This window comes from Strix aluco, chromosome Z (assembly GCF_031877795.1).
Source record: "Strix aluco isolate bStrAlu1 chromosome Z, bStrAlu1.hap1, whole genome shotgun sequence".
Lineage (NCBI taxonomy): Eukaryota > Metazoa > Chordata > Aves > Strigiformes > Strigidae > Strix > Strix aluco.
In genome coordinates, this window is record NC_133971.1 from 48,677,910 (window position 1) to 48,695,426 (window position 17,517).

At 40.8% G+C, this 17,517-nt stretch overlaps 1 protein-coding gene and 1 long non-coding RNA gene across 4 annotated transcripts in view; one reads left to right on the forward strand and one right to left on the reverse strand.

Moving 5' to 3' along the window:
- The window catches only part of TNFAIP8 (TNF alpha induced protein 8), a 66,904-nt gene that overhangs the window by 6,298 nt on the left and 43,089 nt on the right, over positions 1 to 17,517 (reverse strand). The window lies entirely within an intron of this gene.
- On the forward strand, positions 1,033 to 16,500 carry LOC141918619 (uncharacterized). Its single transcript, XR_012621735.1, has 3 exons — positions 1,033 to 1,152; positions 11,018 to 11,287; positions 16,091 to 16,500. It is a non-coding gene; the product is annotated as an uncharacterized LOC141918619 (long non-coding RNA).

Genomic DNA, 17,517 nt, shown 5'->3' on the forward strand with positions numbered 1-17,517 from the left:
AAAAAAAAAAAAAGTATTCAGGAAAAAAAAAAGAATCAATTATTTCACTGCCTGAAATCAAGACAATTTTTTACACAAGGTAACAGTCAATGGTAGAAGCAACATAACTTGTAGTTGAATGTATTCAATCTCATGTGAATTGACATTGAATTCTTGAGTCACTGAGTTTTAAGCTTGTAATAAGGACCAGAAAAAAAGCATACAGCAAAAACTTCCAGTGAAACATGTTAAATTCCACAGGCAAGTTAAGAGTAGAGCTTTCTGACATGAGCTGCATTTCTAGCATACGTCCTGGGTATGCTGATACAACAGTCCAGGCAGAAGAGAAAATGTGACTGTGAAGTCATTAATAACAACATTGCTGTGTGACACGTACTGCACTAGTACCTGGTGAGCGCAAGGCCCAAAAAAGACGGGTTTTTGGGCAAGGCACAAAGAACATTTACACAGGATTAGAAGGAAAGAGACAGCACCAACTGAGCGCTTCAGGCAGCGTTTAGAAAACTGTATCACATAGCTTTGAGAAATGTGGCAACCGATTTCCTGCCAGGCATCCCGTGTGAACGAGTGTGTTTGCCTCTCTACAGACTGCGAGTGAGAGCTACAGCTAAAAGCCCGCACACGCTGAAGGAACTGCATGTTCAGTCAGACTCCCAGGGTGAGAGTGCATCATTTCCCTGAAGGGAGGCAACTTGAAATCAAGTGGGATTGACAGCGCTACGCTTTCCGAGTGTATGTGACCATGAGTCATGCACCTCTAAAATCATGAGATTGCCTAGATACCAAGGGATAAAATAATTACTGAATTTTTACTTTTTCTTGTGCCTTCTGCCTTCTGGGTCTTTACAGGGCTACCCTTGTTTTCAGGAATGATAAAGGCCAGAAACATTAAAAAAATAAATACACTGAGGCATATAAATATATGACTTCATGTATAAACACATGACTGCAGTAAGGTAAAGCTCCAACGATGATAAACTGCATGAGCTAGCATCAGTGAATGAACAAGCCCTGAAGCATAGAACAGACAGAAATAAAGTCATAAACCTATTACCAGGACTGTAACAATTTTCAGAGTGTGCTTATTATGCGATGATGAGTTTAAAAATGAGTGGTAGGACACAGACTACGCATTCTTCAGATATGAATAAGGTAAGCTGATTTTTCTAGCTACTACCATGATTTATAGCTTCTTCTTAATAACCATCTGAGTGAGTGAGTCAGGGTTTCAAAGAATGTTTTTTGGTGTGTTTTTTTTTTTTTTTAAAAAAAAGACAAAACAGAAGAGTCGGTGTTTTGATTCTTATCTGAGTGCTTCCGTTTCCTGGGTGAAAGGTGTGTTAAATTTAAACTTCTTAAAAGCACAGATAAAGTCCTTGCAATGTAGAAACCAGTCCAAAAATGCAGCAGTCCCCAGACGGCCACTTCAGCATACTGGCTAGTCTCTGCGTTTGCAAGCATTTGTTCACTTGTTGGTTTTTCAAAAGCTAATGAAATTGAAGCTTGTACCAGACACGCAAGACCAGACAGCTCTCTGACAGCTTTCACTCTTCAACCTCAGACACTGGGACTGCAACGTCTAAGCAGGCTAATGGCAGGGGTGAGAAAAGACCAGGGCAGCCACTGAGTTTGAGAAAGGGACTTCAACAGGGCAAGATAGCTTGGGCAAGCACCATCAGGGAGTGGAAAACCCAGAGGGCAAATGGCTAAGTGCAGGAGGAGGAAGAAAAAAAACAAGGGCCCTATACAGTACTTATTTCTTCCACATATGTCTCTACTTTTTTGATTGAGATACACAAGGTCCTTATTTGAAAAGCAAATATTTTATTTGGCACCTTGTTTTTAAAAAGGGAGATTTATGTATGAATATCAATTTTAACTAGAAAACAGTTTAAACTAAAATTTTCAATGCATACAAAGCATTCGTTCATAAAGGTAAGTAACCTTTGCTGACAGTACTCTTGATAGGTATGGTAAATTGTAAATTCTCACTCACCCTAATCTTTACCAACTGAGCACACAGTGAATGTGAATGTTAGTCAAGCAATGTGTACTAATTTTAACATTCACACTGGAAGACCTTCAAAAGAAAAAATACCCAATCTGAAGCCAAGCCTAACGTATGGCAAACACTGCATGAGCAGGCTTACTGGATTTGGAAGTCAGCTCTGAGGCTACAAGTCACTCTGAAGCAAGTTAAAGCAATTCTGGAAAAAAAAAAAAATCTGGCTGATTAAGCATTTTTTAAAATATACAGTAGGTCTAGCCTGTGTACTCATACTGAAAATGAGCATACATTCAGCAGCAGGAACACCGGAAAGATAGAAGAAGAGCTAGCAAACACCATTGCGAACATCTTTTTTTTACTCAATAAAATGCTGAAGAAGTCATTGTCAGTGGGTTTGCAAAACACATATGATATTGTTATATGCTTCCTGATTTTGCTATTTAATTCTAGCCCTAGTGTATTAAAATGTGCAAAACTTGACCAACAGCAAAAGATGACCCACTTTCTAGCTGCAAATACAAACCATGAAAAAACACAAAACAAAATACTTGTTTGATCAAGAGGTGAGAAGAATTTCCAGAAAAGGTACCTGGAGGATAAGGCTGAGCAGTGTGGCAAGGAAAGATGCTATTTCCAACAAGAATGTATGTGCAAGAGTTTTGTAGTCCCATGAGAGCAGTCTGTGCCAACAAGTTATTCTGGTTTTACATGCCTGTGCTTCCCACAGCCACCCTGTGCATCACATGATACATATAGTGTAGCTAATTTAGAAATTTAAAAAGTCTTCTTAGAAGCCCTTTTTTTTTTTTCCCTAGAGCCTCTGCATGTACTTTAATTAACAGTGCAGCTTTATTAATAAGAAAAAAAATCAGATTAACTTCTGATGACTGCTCTTAGAGAAGCGTATTTTAAAATATGTTGGATATTAAACAGAGAAAATGACAGTCACACAGAGTAGGTTCATGAACTGAATTTGGTATTTCACTCCTTTGCCACCATTTGTTATCCTTGCTGGAATGTAACAACAGGTGCTGTTAAATATGCAGCCTGTGTATTTCAGCTGTTCCATTTCAGGGTTACATCAAGTTCCTCTGCCTCTACCAGGTGTCCATGCACACTCAACAGTAATACTGCACAAATCTTTTCACAGGAAAAAAAAAGTGTATCTTAGGTCATTCATTCCAATCAAGAAAATGCAGTGCAGGTATTGTATTTTTTTGTCCAGCCTTAGAAACATGTACCAAACTGCAGCAAGGCAACAGTGCCAAGCTCCCTAACCCAAGTGACACTTCCAATAAAACAATCTGGCATATTTTACCAAAAGTTAAAGTTTAAAAAGAGGTATCTAACTGCTCTTTCAACCATCCTGGGAAAAGGAAAGTCTTACAAAAAAAGCCGCTGTAGGCACAGGATGTAGAGTGTAACAGAAGAACTTCTGGCTTGAATGAAGAAGGAAAAGCGCTGAAACCAGCAGCCCCAGGGAACTTTGAATCCATTGTAGAGACTTAAATTTGACATGGGGTCGGGGTGGAGTTAAGAGGAAGTTTAAGACACCTGTGGCAAAAAAACAACGAGCTGGAAGGTCGAGACAAGATGGCAATATGACATGAGAGAAACAGGGAACTCAACTGCAAGGACAAGTTAGCAACCTGGCTGTCAAAATGCAAAGGACATCTAATTTGAATATCATGCAAAGAAAGCCACAGCAGGGACTTCAGAGAGTTCAAATGACAGAAAAGTTTGTGAGTGATCTTACAATGGCTTTTAAAGTAGTTAATGATGTTTTTCCTGCATTTCTAGTTCTGGTTCTCTGTTGTTCTCCATGTCAATCTGTATGACACCCTGTCTGTTTCTTGCAGACAGGAAGGGAGTCCCTCGCTATCTCTCTTTCAGTGTAATGTTGAAAGATGGATGGATTACTAGCTTGCACTTTGTATATTACTCTTGTATCTTCCACTGGTTGTCCTGAGAAACTAAATTACACTTGCCTCCCACACACATAATTTGATCTCTGTCTTCTCCTTTCTAAAGAAACTTCTAAGGCACTTAAGATTGCCACAGCTACAGGCCAGATACAGAAAAAACCAACAGTGCTTCCCAGGGCACTCAGTTCTCAGGTGTCTGGTTAGTATATTCTTTTTTCAATATCAACATTGAAATGCAGATTATAAAACACAAGAAAGTATGCCATCTAAGAATTTCACTTATCAGATACTGGCTGTTCTTTAGGCCTGGGATACTGGTGACACGCTTCATCTTGTTTGCAGTTTTTAATTTTTTTGTTCCCTGTTTTCCTGTTTTATAGCATGAAGGATAAGTTTTCTGGCATTAAATGCATGGTTGTACATAGAATATATATTTGTCTTCTCTGTGGCACCAATCATTCATGGTATCTGTGATTATGCATGACTGCACTTGGTGGCCACAGTGGTCTTTTCCATTGCCACTACTAACACACATTTCCCTTATTTTCCTTTTCCACAAGGAGCAAAATAAATGAACCCCTGTTTTAATTTTTTCTCCCAGTATTTAGTAGCCACAGCCTGTTCCCTCTATATCCATACTACAGCTACCAGGACTTTCATCCAAACCTCCAGCCATGGAATCAATGGTTGAGAGTATTTTCCCTCCCTCATTCCCTTACTCCCTTGCTGTCAGTTCAGAACAGGCTCCCCAAGATCCAAATGCACAGTCTATCTTTTGGAGGCTTTGCTTTGACCTCTGTTTGTTTCCACTTGGTTTGCTTTATTCCTGGCATCTCCAATTCAAAACCAATTCTCAAAACAGCTGAAAAAGTATGGAAAGTATTTCTGTACGTAACACTTACTGGAAAAAAAAAAACACCTTTAAAATCTTTGACTTAACAAGACCTAAACTCTCAAGCATAAACTAAGACTGTCAAAACATAGGTCCACCTCCCCACCTATCTTAAGAGTTTGGGTTTGCTTTCATTAATGTCATTAAATCCTAGTAGACAATATAGCAAAAGAAAAATTAATCTTTAATACTGTTAGCATCTCGTTCTTCTGTAAAATTAAATTTTCTGGTTAAACATCATGTGTGTGACACTGTCACTTTCTTTTATGTCAGAAAGCAGTACTATTTGGATACAGAACTCTGATACCTAGCAATCCTATTTTTTTTTAAATCTTGCAAATATATATACTGACTCGACAATCTTCAGAGGTCCCTTTCAGCTTCAACTGTTCCCTGACTCTAAAGCCTACATCTATTTTGAGGTTAACTCCTCGGGGAAAGGCGTGGGAGATTGAGTGCACTGTTTTTTACAGCTGTTGACTACTGTAGAATTTAAATGTCCAGCTTCTTTCCTTTGCACTGGCATCAAATGGTATTTTTAAGTAGGCAATGAACACACTGATCAGCTGTGAAGGGATATCCACCACAAGAAAAGGCTGTTGTAGCTGGAGATTTTCAGGATTATTACCCAAAAAGTAAGAAGCAGGGAATGCAAATTTTAACCTGGAGAAGGAAAGGCCTCAAATGGTGAAAATAAACACCATCAATCTAAATTTCAAATTATTTAGATCACATTTTTGCACTGAAATAAAATGTCAGCAGTTTCTCTTTGTCTCACTGTGATACTGCTATCCTCTCCTCCTGTACTGCATGGCATTATGTAACAAGCCACAAATGGATCAACATCTAAATCCACCATAATTTACATCTCTTTCAATTGATTATAATAGTAACTGCTTGTTGCAAAGAAAGGTTAGTTTAAAAATACATCCAGGACAGTGATGTCTTGCATCACAGACTTCTAAATCTCCTGCACTTAGGACAAGACTGTGAGCTAGGTGAAATCATCTTATCACAGGTGTAGACACCAGAGCCGAACTATATTCTCCCCTTCCTGAAGTATCCACTATTTCTGTTCACAGGTGCTCAAATTCATGATTTATTGTTTCAAGTTCTTTGTTAGTTTCTGAAGTAAAGTCCAAGTCACTATTTCTCAGTGACTATTTTTAATATAAATGTTTTTAAGTGACCAGAAACATTAATCAATTTTCTCTTTTGCATGAAGGTAAAAATAGTCTTTGGAATCAGTAGCTGAAATATTCACCAGTGTTATTTACCTGCTTTTGCTAATATTAAACCAAAATTTTTCTTCTTCCTATAAATATAACTATCTTTGTAGAATAGTTTAGTAAAGTGGACATAGTAAAAGCAAAAACAGATCTCATGAAAGCTTTTAAGTTTTAAAACAATGTAATTCCTGCATTTTTCAAAGTCCAAGTTTCCTACACACCTTGACAGTTAATTATGTGGAAGCTTGTCCGTGCATGCACTGATTCAGTGCTTTATTAATTCCTGTATGAAGTGAAATGTAAACATTTTGGGAACAAGACTTGAGGGTATCACATTCTTAGAGGCCTACTGAAATCACTGGTCAGCTACCAATGCCTTAGAGAAACCTGCAGGTACTAACCTTTACAGATAAACAAAATACATCTCAGAATATATCCCTGGATTTCGAATTACAAACCTTTCAAGGATAAACAATCTCAAATAAATTAAACTGCAATTTATTCTCATTACTGTAAACTGCCAGCAGGAACAGGACTCTCTGCAGACCCCAACATTTGTATACTGCATGTCAAACTGAAATGTAAGTTTCCCCCTCTTGCTGTGCAAAAGGGACTCTTTGATCTTTCCTTACTAATCTGTGTCGTTACAAATATTGATACTGAATTCAGCAAAAGGTAAGGAAAAATAAATTAGTTTACACAGTGTGTATTCAGTCCTCTACAACACTCCTGCTGAAACAGATCTGTGGTCAAGATTTTGGATCCCAAGTTCCCCAGACTGACTCCATTGTGCCATGCAGAGGCACAGGCTCTGTACTTCTCATTGCTACCCAGTCAAGCACTAGAAATGAACCATGAAACAGGATTGTGACAGGGAATCAACTGATGAAACTGAATCAAACCACACCTCAACTCAGCAAGGAATCTTATGAAGAAAAACAAAATTTATGAGAAAACATCCCAATAGGATGAATATAGAGTGAAATTCTCGAAGCAGGTTTCCCAGTTTCTCTCCTCCTCACTCAAAACAAGACTGTGTCCAACTGACAGCACATTTATGGCTTGTGCTTTTGCTGATGTCATGGTTAAAAGAACCATGTTATTGGCAGTTTCATTTGCACTGCTAATCCCACAGTGTATCCTGTTCAGTAGTCATGATGGAGATGCATGCACAAAAGTGTACACCTGCCATTAAAAAACACAAGTAACTTGGCAAATCTACTGATGCAGACAGAGAAAACATGGAAATCTGTAACTTAGAGATTTACCACTGTACAAAAAAAAATGTTAATGCCAATATGTAGAAAACTAGCATTCAGATTGGTGCTATTTATTAATGCAGAAACAGTCAGTTTAGGCACTCAAATTTCTTACAAAGTCACATACAGCAACTGTTACTACTAACTGTACTACTATTGGATATGTGAAGTATTTACCCAATAAGCAAACATGAAAAATTAACCCTTAAACATGAAAAAAAGTCACTTTGGCTTTAAAGCTGTTACGAAATAGATGAAACTATTTTTAGCCTTCTACTTCTTCTATTGAGTGTGATGTATGGAAAAAGAAAAACAGAAGTTGTTTCATAAAGTAGAATAAAAATCAGTAGCTCTTTCACACCTCTTTATGAAATGCTCTTCTCTTACCACATTTTGTAATCTAATTATGACAAAAAATCTGTCCAGAAGTTTGAAGTAACACCTGCAATATACTTTTCATTTGCTTAATTTATTACCCAAATGTGTTTATAGAGACTCTAAATGCCTGAGAAGAGAGGGGGAAGGGGAAGCAATTTGCTTCTCAAAAATCAGTATGTAAGAACTCTTATGAAACTGTCACATTTAACAGAAGATTGACCAAATGATAAATCATTACTGATGAAAGGAATGATGTGTGCTTTACAATAAAAATTACAAATTACAATTAGTATTTGAGTGTTACATTTTCCTTATGTTATCTCTGGCACATGTTTCACAAAATACTCATTATTCTTAGAAGCCACTCAGTCAGCCTGTTGCTATACTTGGAAATAATCCTGATAAAGAATACAGCCTTTCCGAATGTATGTGCAAGGTCCTTCCCTTAGCCAGATACTTCTTTTGATTCTCCAGAGATTCACTGACTTTTGCTCCCTGGTTGCTAACCTCTGTCTCATTTGTGACAGCATAGAGTTTAGAAATTACTCAAAGAAAATAAGCAGAAGGTCTAAGAAATACTATAATATAGCAAATGCTGTCATCAACAGGCAGTAGAAGGAAGATGGGGATCCTAAGTCTCTGGTACAACAATCAGTTCTGTAAGATGAAAAAGACTGGTCGAATTTGAAAGCAAAGTACTGTCTTCCCATATGTGGAGTACTGTGTCCAGTTTTGGGCTCCCAGTCTCTCTCCAAAAAAGGAGCTGATGAACTGAAGCAAGTCCAGCAGCCACCAAGACGGTTAGAGAGCTGGAGTGCCCAATACAGAGGACAGGCTGAGAGTGCCAGGTTTGCTCAGCCTGAAGACTAATAGTGGACCAAAGTGATCCATCTAATTTGTTACTGAATAGTTACAGGGAAGACAGAGCGAGGCTCTTTTTGAGGATACACAGCAAAAGAGCAAGGGGCAACAGACACTAGTAGCACCGAGGGGAATTCTCATTAGGAATGACCGCTTTCAAAGCAAGGGTGGTCAAATATTGGAATATGTTGCCAGAGAAGTTGTGGGATCACCAGTCTTAAAGACACTATCAACTTTACTAGAAAAAGCCTAAGCAGCCTCATCTAAGCTTGAATTTGGATCCAACTTCAAAGCTGGCTCTGCCTTGAAAGGAAGGGTGTGCCTGATGACCTCCAGAAGTTCCCTGCAGCCTCAGTTAATCTACTATTCTATTGACCAGGTAGCTCAAGGCACTGTATCTTATTTGAAATTAAACATGAGTCTTGCAGTTTGCTATGGATTAAAAGATTTGATTGCATAAGTATAATTATATTAATGGAATTTTCTCAAAGCAATCCAGCATTCAACCAAACAATCGCAGCTCAATGATTAACCCGTTAAGAGTTTCAGTGATTCTCTAAAGTAACCCTACCAGGTCCAGCTAGGCTTATCCTGTGGCCTCTGTTCAAATTAACACCTAGCTTCCTCATCTGCTCTAAGTGCACAAGGAAGAGATTGCTAAATATGTGGGATACAAAGTGTTCTGCAGAAGGCAGCTACTCCATATGGACTTCCAAATATGGTATACAACAAAGAGCACTAGTTCAACCCATTCAATTATGAGCCTGTAGAAGAAGAAATGAGAGTAGCCACCTAATCCATTCACAGACAGATTATTTTAAAGGTTACTCTGATTTGGTCAGGAAAATAACACCAACCATTCTTTCAACTTTTAAGAGGAGAGAGGGCGACCTGCTTCCTGAGTCACAGAATCATAGAATGGTTTGGGTTGGAAGGGACCTTCAATTGGGTTGGAAGGGACCTTCAAAGATCATCTAGTTCCTCCAAACCCCCTGCCATGGGCAGGGACACCTTCCACTAGATGAGGTTGCTCAAAGCCCCGTCCAACCTGGCCTTGAACACTGCCAGGGAGGGGACATCCACAGGCCCCCTGGGCAACCTGTTCCAGTGTATCACCACCCTCACAGTAAAGAATTTCTTAATTACATCTAATCTACATCTACCTTCTTTCAGTTTAAAGACATTACACCTCATCCCATCACTACGTTCCCCATCTTTCCTGTACCCCCCTTTAAGTACTGGAAGGCCTCTATAAGGTCTCCCGGAGCCTTCTCTTCTCCAGGCTGAAGAACCCCAACTCTCTCAGTCTGTCCTCATAGGGCAGGTGTTCCAGTCCCCTGATCATCTTTGTGTCCCTCCTCTGGACCCACTTATGTCCTTCTTATGTTGGGCCCCCAGAGCTGGACACAGTACTCCAGGTGGGGTCTCAGGAGAGTGGAGCAGAGGGGGAGAATCCCCTCCCTTGACCTGCTGGCTGCTCTTCTCTTGATGCAGCCCAGAACACAGTTGGCTTTCTGGGCTGTGAGCACACATTGCTGGCTCATAGTCAGTCTTCCACTACTGATACCCCCAATTCCTTCTCCAAGTCTTATGGTTTAACAGACTTAAGTGAGTGCTCTCACTGAGAGATTCAAGTGCCCATATCTAGATGGAGCTGCAGCAGCTGTACTACAAACCACGGCAGCTGTACTCCTGTCCTTAAAGCCCTTCGTCCGTTTCCTGTATTTTGCTTCATTAAACATACAATCCTTCAAACTACATTAGAAAAATCTAGCAGATCTGACTTGCTGGTGTACTGCGGTCTTTCCTCCAAATTACCCATTGCTCACTCCTTCATTAAGGTGTTAGCTTCTTGCTTTTCCTTCTACCCCCACTATTTGCACCTCTTGCAATGCTTTCCCCATGCATATGTGATATAGTATTAGTGTCAGTTAGTAATAATTCTTTATAATTTCTGATAAGCTTACTTCCTTTTTTCCTTCTTTCCTGTACTAAAGTGATATATTTTGCCTTTACCTTGTCCTATTAATCTTGAATTCTAATAATCTATAGAAGGAATTACACAAAAAGCCAAAATGTTAAGCATTGCTCTGATTTAGAGAGTTGTGTACATGGTATGTATAGCCTCAGTAATATTTTGATTGTCTTCAGCAGTAGTAGGGACGTTATCTGTGGAATTAAAAAATCCTCAAATTGACTAGTCTAGATCTCTGACACATCCATTGGGGCCAGATGATTCTTCCTGCTCCTGAACTGAACTTTTCAGACTACTCTCAACAAAAAGGTCCCTGTTTCACTGGCCTTAATGTTTTATAGAGATTGTTGTTTTGACAAGGGAAGGTAGGCAAAGAGCAGGTGAAACAAAGTAAGCCCACATTTTGTAGTCCTTGGGGTGAGAACAGAGGGTGAGTCTAATGTGTGGGGGTAATTACTAATTATCCATATGGATAACACTCTACTTGCAGAGCTTGGATCTCCCCGTTCACTGTCAAAAGCATAAAAGGATCTAACAAATGCTAGTTTTGGAGATAGTCGGATGGAGAATCATACATTACAGACTCCCATCGATGTTCTGGATGGAACAAGTGGTCTGTTGGAGCACAAGAGCAGACGATTTTTTTATCTAAATAAACATGATTCTACCCTGGAAAACTTTCATACAATGAGAGGTGACTGCAAAATGTCAAAGCAAATCCATGACTATTTACAGCAGGGAGTACTGACTTCTTAAAACAGTGAGTACTCTGTGATTTTATAATCTAATCTCTGTGTCTCTGTTCTGAGCTCTAAAAAGAACAAAACAGGTGAGCTCATTCCTCAGTAATCCCATTTGGATTAAAAAATGCTAAGTGTGTCTAAAAAAGTTATGAGCACTTGTAGGAATGCAGAGATATCTCTCTCCCATGAAATGTGGTACTTTAAGTATGATAAAGGTGCAATGCAGGCTCTCACTGCTTTCAAGTCTGTAATATAATATTCATTGTTTCATAGGCTATCTATTACATTGAGTGTGATGTTATTTTACTTTTCCTTTGAGACATTAATCTCCTGTTGTTTTCTAAATATACAACATAAAACCTGTAGAAAGGAGCTGAAGTGCTCTGAAGCTTTACATAAATTACTATTTCCTTCTATTGAAGAAATACTATGTAAGAAATCCATTAATATCACAGTAATTTTAACTGCTATTGGCATGTATTTAAAAAGGTATATTCATGATACATATTTTTAATATGACAGTATTAACAACATCTTTGGATCTCAGAAAGGAATTAAGTCAAATAACAGCCTGAAACCATTTGGTACCTTCCTTGGTACATGACATGCCACCATGCAACAGCAGACTGCCATGCATTTAAATGTGATAGTCTTGACTTTACCATGCCCTTTGTTTCATCTAGGGCAAAAGTAACTACAGGAAAATGTGCCAGGGTTATTTTTATCATGACAGTGGTTGGAATCTGTAAATGCAATACAGATTGATGCCATACACACCCCAACACACCCCAACTTGCACACCCCAACACACCCCCTCCCCCCCCAACACCCCCCCCCCCACACACACACACCCCGCCCCCACCAAATTGTGGTATAGGGATGAATACAAGGATTGTTATAATGTTACTAAACAGCACAACGGGAGAAAAAAACCCACTGTTTCATGTTACTGTTCTAATGTGGACCATGCAGAGATCAAAGGCAGATGCTCAAAAGCCCACATACACTGCTCCTTACCCCATATCCAGCAATTAGTACAAAATACAGTGAAGTAATGATTGTCTCCTAGCAATGTCTATTTGCTCCCAGTTCCTGCTAAAAAATTAAGATTTGATTCGAGGTTAAAGACTCTACCTTTATTTGATTAATTACAACACAGAAAATCTTCAGGAGTTTGCCATTCAAAATTGACCTTGATTTTGTGGTTCACTGTAACAATAGGTATAGTTAATTTTAACAGTAGTAAAACCTACGGTCTTTGATCTTGTTATGCAGATTTTAATAAATAATCCATATTAACCCGTTAAATCTACTTTTATAGACATCCCAATGTTCTCCAAATACCGTAATTGATTTGTATAAAGTGGCTGCAAGTGAAGTATTGCTCACTTCACCATCAGATCACTGTCAGAACATACACCATGTTCGATGCTATTACTGTGCCCTCAACCCTCCTTTTCATTCAGACTGATCTTCCAGCAGATCACAGAATCATCTAGGTTAGAAGGGGCCTTGAAGATCATCTAGTCCAACCATTAACCTAGCACTGACAGTTCCCAACTACACCATATCCCTCAGCGCTATGTCGACCCTACTCTTAAACACCCCGAGGGATGGGGACTCCACCACTGCCCCCCTTACAACGCCTAACAACCCGTTCTGTAAAGAAATGCTTCCTAATATCCAGTCTAAACCTTCCCTGGTGCAGCTTGAGGCCATTCCCTCTTGTCCTATCGCTTATTACTTGGTTAAAGAGACTCATCCCCAGTTCCCTGCAACCTCCTTTCAGGTAGTTGTAGAGGGCGATGAGGTCTCCCCTCAGCCTCCTCTTCTCCACACTAAACAACCCCAGTTCCTTCAGCCGCTCCTCGTACGACCTGTGTTCCAGACCTTTCACCAGCTTCGTTGCCCTTCTCTGGACACGCTCGAGTCATTCAATGTCCTTTTTGTAGTGAGGGGCCCAAAACTGAACACAGGAATCGAGGCGTGGCCTCACCAGTGCCGAGTACAGGGGTAAGATCACTTCCCTGTCCCTGCTGGCCACGCTATTGCTGATACAAGCCAGGATGCCATTGGCCTTCTTGGCCACCTGGGCACACTGCTGGCTCCTGTTCAGCTGGCTGTCAATCAACACCCCCAGGTCCCTCTCTGACTGGCAGCTCTCCAGCCACTCCTCCCCAACCCTGTAGGGGTTGTTGTGGCCCAAGTGCAGCACCCGGCATTTGCCCTTATTGAAACTCCTACAGTTGGCCTTAGCCCATCGCTCCAGCCTGTCCAGGTCTCTCTGCAGAGCCTCCCTACCCTCGAGCAGATCAACACTCCCACCCAACTTGGTGTCATCTGCAAACTCACTGAGGGTGCACTCGATCCCCTCGTCTAGATCATCAATAAAGATGTTAAACAGGAGTGGCCCCAAAACAGAGCCCTGGGGGACACCACTCGTGACCAGCCGCCAACTGGATTTAACTCCATTCACCACAACTCTTTGGGCCCGGCCATCCAGACAGTTTTTTACCCAGCGAAGCGTGTGCCCATCCAAGCCACGAGCAGTCAGTTTCACCAGGAGAATGCTGTGGGAAATGGTGTCAAAGGCCTTACTAAAGTCCTTCCTAAACTCAAGGTAGGCAACATCCACAGCCTTTCCCTCATCCAATAAGCAGGTCGCCGTGTCGTAGAAGGAGATCAGGTTTGTCAAGCAGGACCTGCCTTTCATAAACCCATGCTGACTGGGCCTGATCATCTGGTTGTCCCGCATGTGTTGTGTGATGGTACTCAGGATGAGCTGCTCCATCAGCTTCCCAGGCACCGAAGTCAAACTGACAGGCCTGTAATTTCCCATATCACCCTTCTGACCCTTCTTATAGATGGGCATCACATTGGCCAATTTCCAATCTGTCGGGACCTCTCTGGTCAGCCAGGACTGCTGGTAAATGATGGAAAGCGGCTTGGCAAGCACCCCAGCCAGCTCCTTCAGCACCCTCGGGTGTATCCCATCTGGTCCCATAGACTTGTGTGTGTCTATGTGATGCAGTAGGTCACTGACTATCTCCTCCTGGAATGCTGGGGGGTCGTTCTCCCAGTCTCTGTCCTCTGGCTGAGGAGGCTGGATTCCCTCAGTACAACTAGTCTTGCTATTAAAGACTGAGGCAAAGAAGGCATTAAGCACCTCAGCCTTCTCCTCATCACTTGTTACCATGTTTCCTCCTGTGTCTAGCAGGGGATGGAGGCTCTCCCTGGTCTTTCTTCTGCTACTGACATAGAAACATTTCTTGTTATCTTTGATTGCTGAAGCCAGATTAATTTCCAGCTGGGCTTTAGACCTCCCAATTTCCGCCCTGCATAGCCTCACAGCATCTTTGTAATCATTGAGTGGCTAGCCCCTTCTTCCAAAAGTGGTACACTCTCCTTTTCTCCCTGAGTTCCAGCCAAAGCTCCCTGTTTAGCCAGGGTGTTCTTCTCTGCCACCAGCTTCTCTTGCAGCACCTGGGGACTGCCTGCTCCTGTGCCATTAAGACTTTCTTCTTAAAGATTGCCCAGCCTTCCTGGACCCCTACACTTCAGGATCATCTCCCAAGGGATCCTGTCAAGCAGGTGCCTAAACAAGACAAAGTCAGCCCTTTGGAAGTCCAGGATGTCAGTTCTGCTTAGCCCTCTCCTGGCCCCTCTAAGAATAGAGAACTCTATTATTTCGTGATCGCTGTGCCCTAGTCAGCCTCCAATCACCACATCCTCCACCAGTCCTTCTCTGTTCACAAAGAGGAGATCCAGCAGGGCACCTTCTCTGGTTGGTTCTCTCACCAGCTGTGTCAGGAAGTTATCTGCCACACATTCCAGGAATCTCCGGGACTGGTCCTGCTCTGCTGTGTTGTATTTCCAGCAGATGTCTGGGAAGTTGAAGTCTCCCACAAGAACAAGGGCAAGCAATCGTGAGATTTCTCCCAAATGCCTACAGAATATTTCACCTACCTCTCTGTCCTGGGTGGGTGGCCTATAGTAGACTCCTACTACAACATCTGCCCTGTTGGCCAGGTCACGCCTGGTCAGAGTCACACCTGGATGCTGCAACTGAGTATCAGAGCTCCTTATACATCCCTTCACTAGTTCCTGGCCAGTGATGCTTCCCTGGCCACCTGAGCCTCTGCTTTAAGGAATATATAAACATTCTGCCTTTGCTTACAAACAACATTAAAAGAGCATTTTTTCTGTAGCTTTCTCCTTCTTTCACTTTTTAGCATGTAGCAGATTAACCACTATGTTTTCATTGTTATCTCTGGCACTGAAATGTACAGAATCTGGTAAAATATTTTATAATTGTCCAAAGGTACCCTCTATCCCTTCCATAATCAGTCACAGACCTTTACATACTAATTCCCTGGCTGGACCTCATAGCTTGTGGGTAAATCAGAATTTCTCTTTTAGAGTGATGTTTGGTCTTGCACCTAAAGGAAAAAAAAAAAATCAATCACACCCTCCTTTGGTAAACCACTTAAAAGGTCATATATCCTCAGTATCAAAAGTCTGAGCCCCAAATTCAGTTTGAATTTAGGAAGCATCAATTTTCTTTATGCAAAAAGCAGTTTCTTGATGAAACAGAGCCAGTTAATTGAAAGACTCTGAATGCCTATGTTATGCCACATAAACTGGACCACTACAAATCCACAGTAGTGGTAGATCAGTGATCTCTCATGCCATGTTCAATCAGACTAGGCAAAATAGTTTAAAAGCTGCAGTTCTACAGATTCACCTGTTAATCCCAGTCTTTATTCACATAGACACTAACCCCCCTTTTCTCATGCATCTTCTGAATTATTCCTTTACAGATGGAGTGTATATGGGAGTGTATTACCAGGCGTACATTTACAGACCGACCAAAAAAAGTTCTCAGCAACATTTGTACCTCAACTTCCCACAATGGCTACTGTTTTTATTTTCCATTCTAACCTATTAAAATCACAGGACAGCAAAACCCAAACACTTTTCCAGTTAAAAGTAACTAACCAAAAAGCTACCCTTTCTTTCCTGTCTCAGCCACCTGCTCCAAACGCTATTTTCAGCATGAAGATCCTGGCATCTCAAATTGTTTCAGAAGAAATGCACAAAAAGGCAAAAATGTTTTCAGAGGATTTTAAGAATCTGAGCCATCTAAGAAGGTAAGGGTTTTCTTTAAACAAGAAAATTTACATTTCAAATATGGCCAACTTGGTAAAATTGTCTGGAGCTTCCTGTATGAAACCAGAGGATCTTTCATGTTATGGCATGCCTGCTGATCTCTCCTACTGTAAAACTGAAGGAGAATGCTCACGCTGCCATATTCTTTTCCACATACTCTCTTTTTCAAACAGTTTCTATAGAGAAATATTTTTTTCAGTTCTTCTTTTCAATAAATCTGTCCTACAGAATCTTATTGGGGAAAAAAAAGCTGCCTTTTAGTTCATCTGTACATTTGAAGAGAAGAAAGATAAAGAAAACAGCACCATTGTAATTCTTATCAAAACACAGGCTATCGTGCTTCATTACTAACCAGGTTCTATCAGCATTATTAGCATTAAGTTTGATTCAGTCCAAGCTGACTTTTCTGCAAATCAGCAAAATACTCTTACACAAGTAAGCAGGGGTCCCTGGTGATGTTATTCTTCAAGTGGGTAAGTAGTACAGAGTGTGAAGGGAAACCATCTGAAATATTCTGAAAACGTCCTGCTTTCACCAAATACAAAATGCTTAGGTTGCCTTATTGCTTGCTTATCTGTTGGGTTTTTTAAGTTGTTTTTCTGAGCTATACTGGATGTCTGTAAGTTTGAGTATCTCTAAGGACTGTATGTAACCATGCAACATCAATTCTATTCTAAAAAATCCAGTGTATAACCCCACCACTGCCCTGTTCCCTCTTCTGTATAAATGCTCTTTTGTATATAGGCACTTTCAGGAAATTGCCCTCCTCCTCCCCCACTTGCTCCCTACTGTCCTACTCTGGCTCGAACCCCCTCCCAATCAACACTAGGGAATAATTGCATTTTTGTTGGAGCAATTCCAGCACCTCCACATGTTCCACTCTAGAAGCTGTAAATGAAACCCTGTAGCTTTGGCACATTCCTCTCAGCTTTAACACACGCACACGCAATGTATGCACATCCACTCAGACAGGGAAGCAAGCGGCATTGTGCTTATTCCCAAAATAATGACCTTTCACTTCTCCCCCATGCAACTTCCTCTTTTGCTGAAAAATACAGTGCTTCCAAATTCAAAAAAT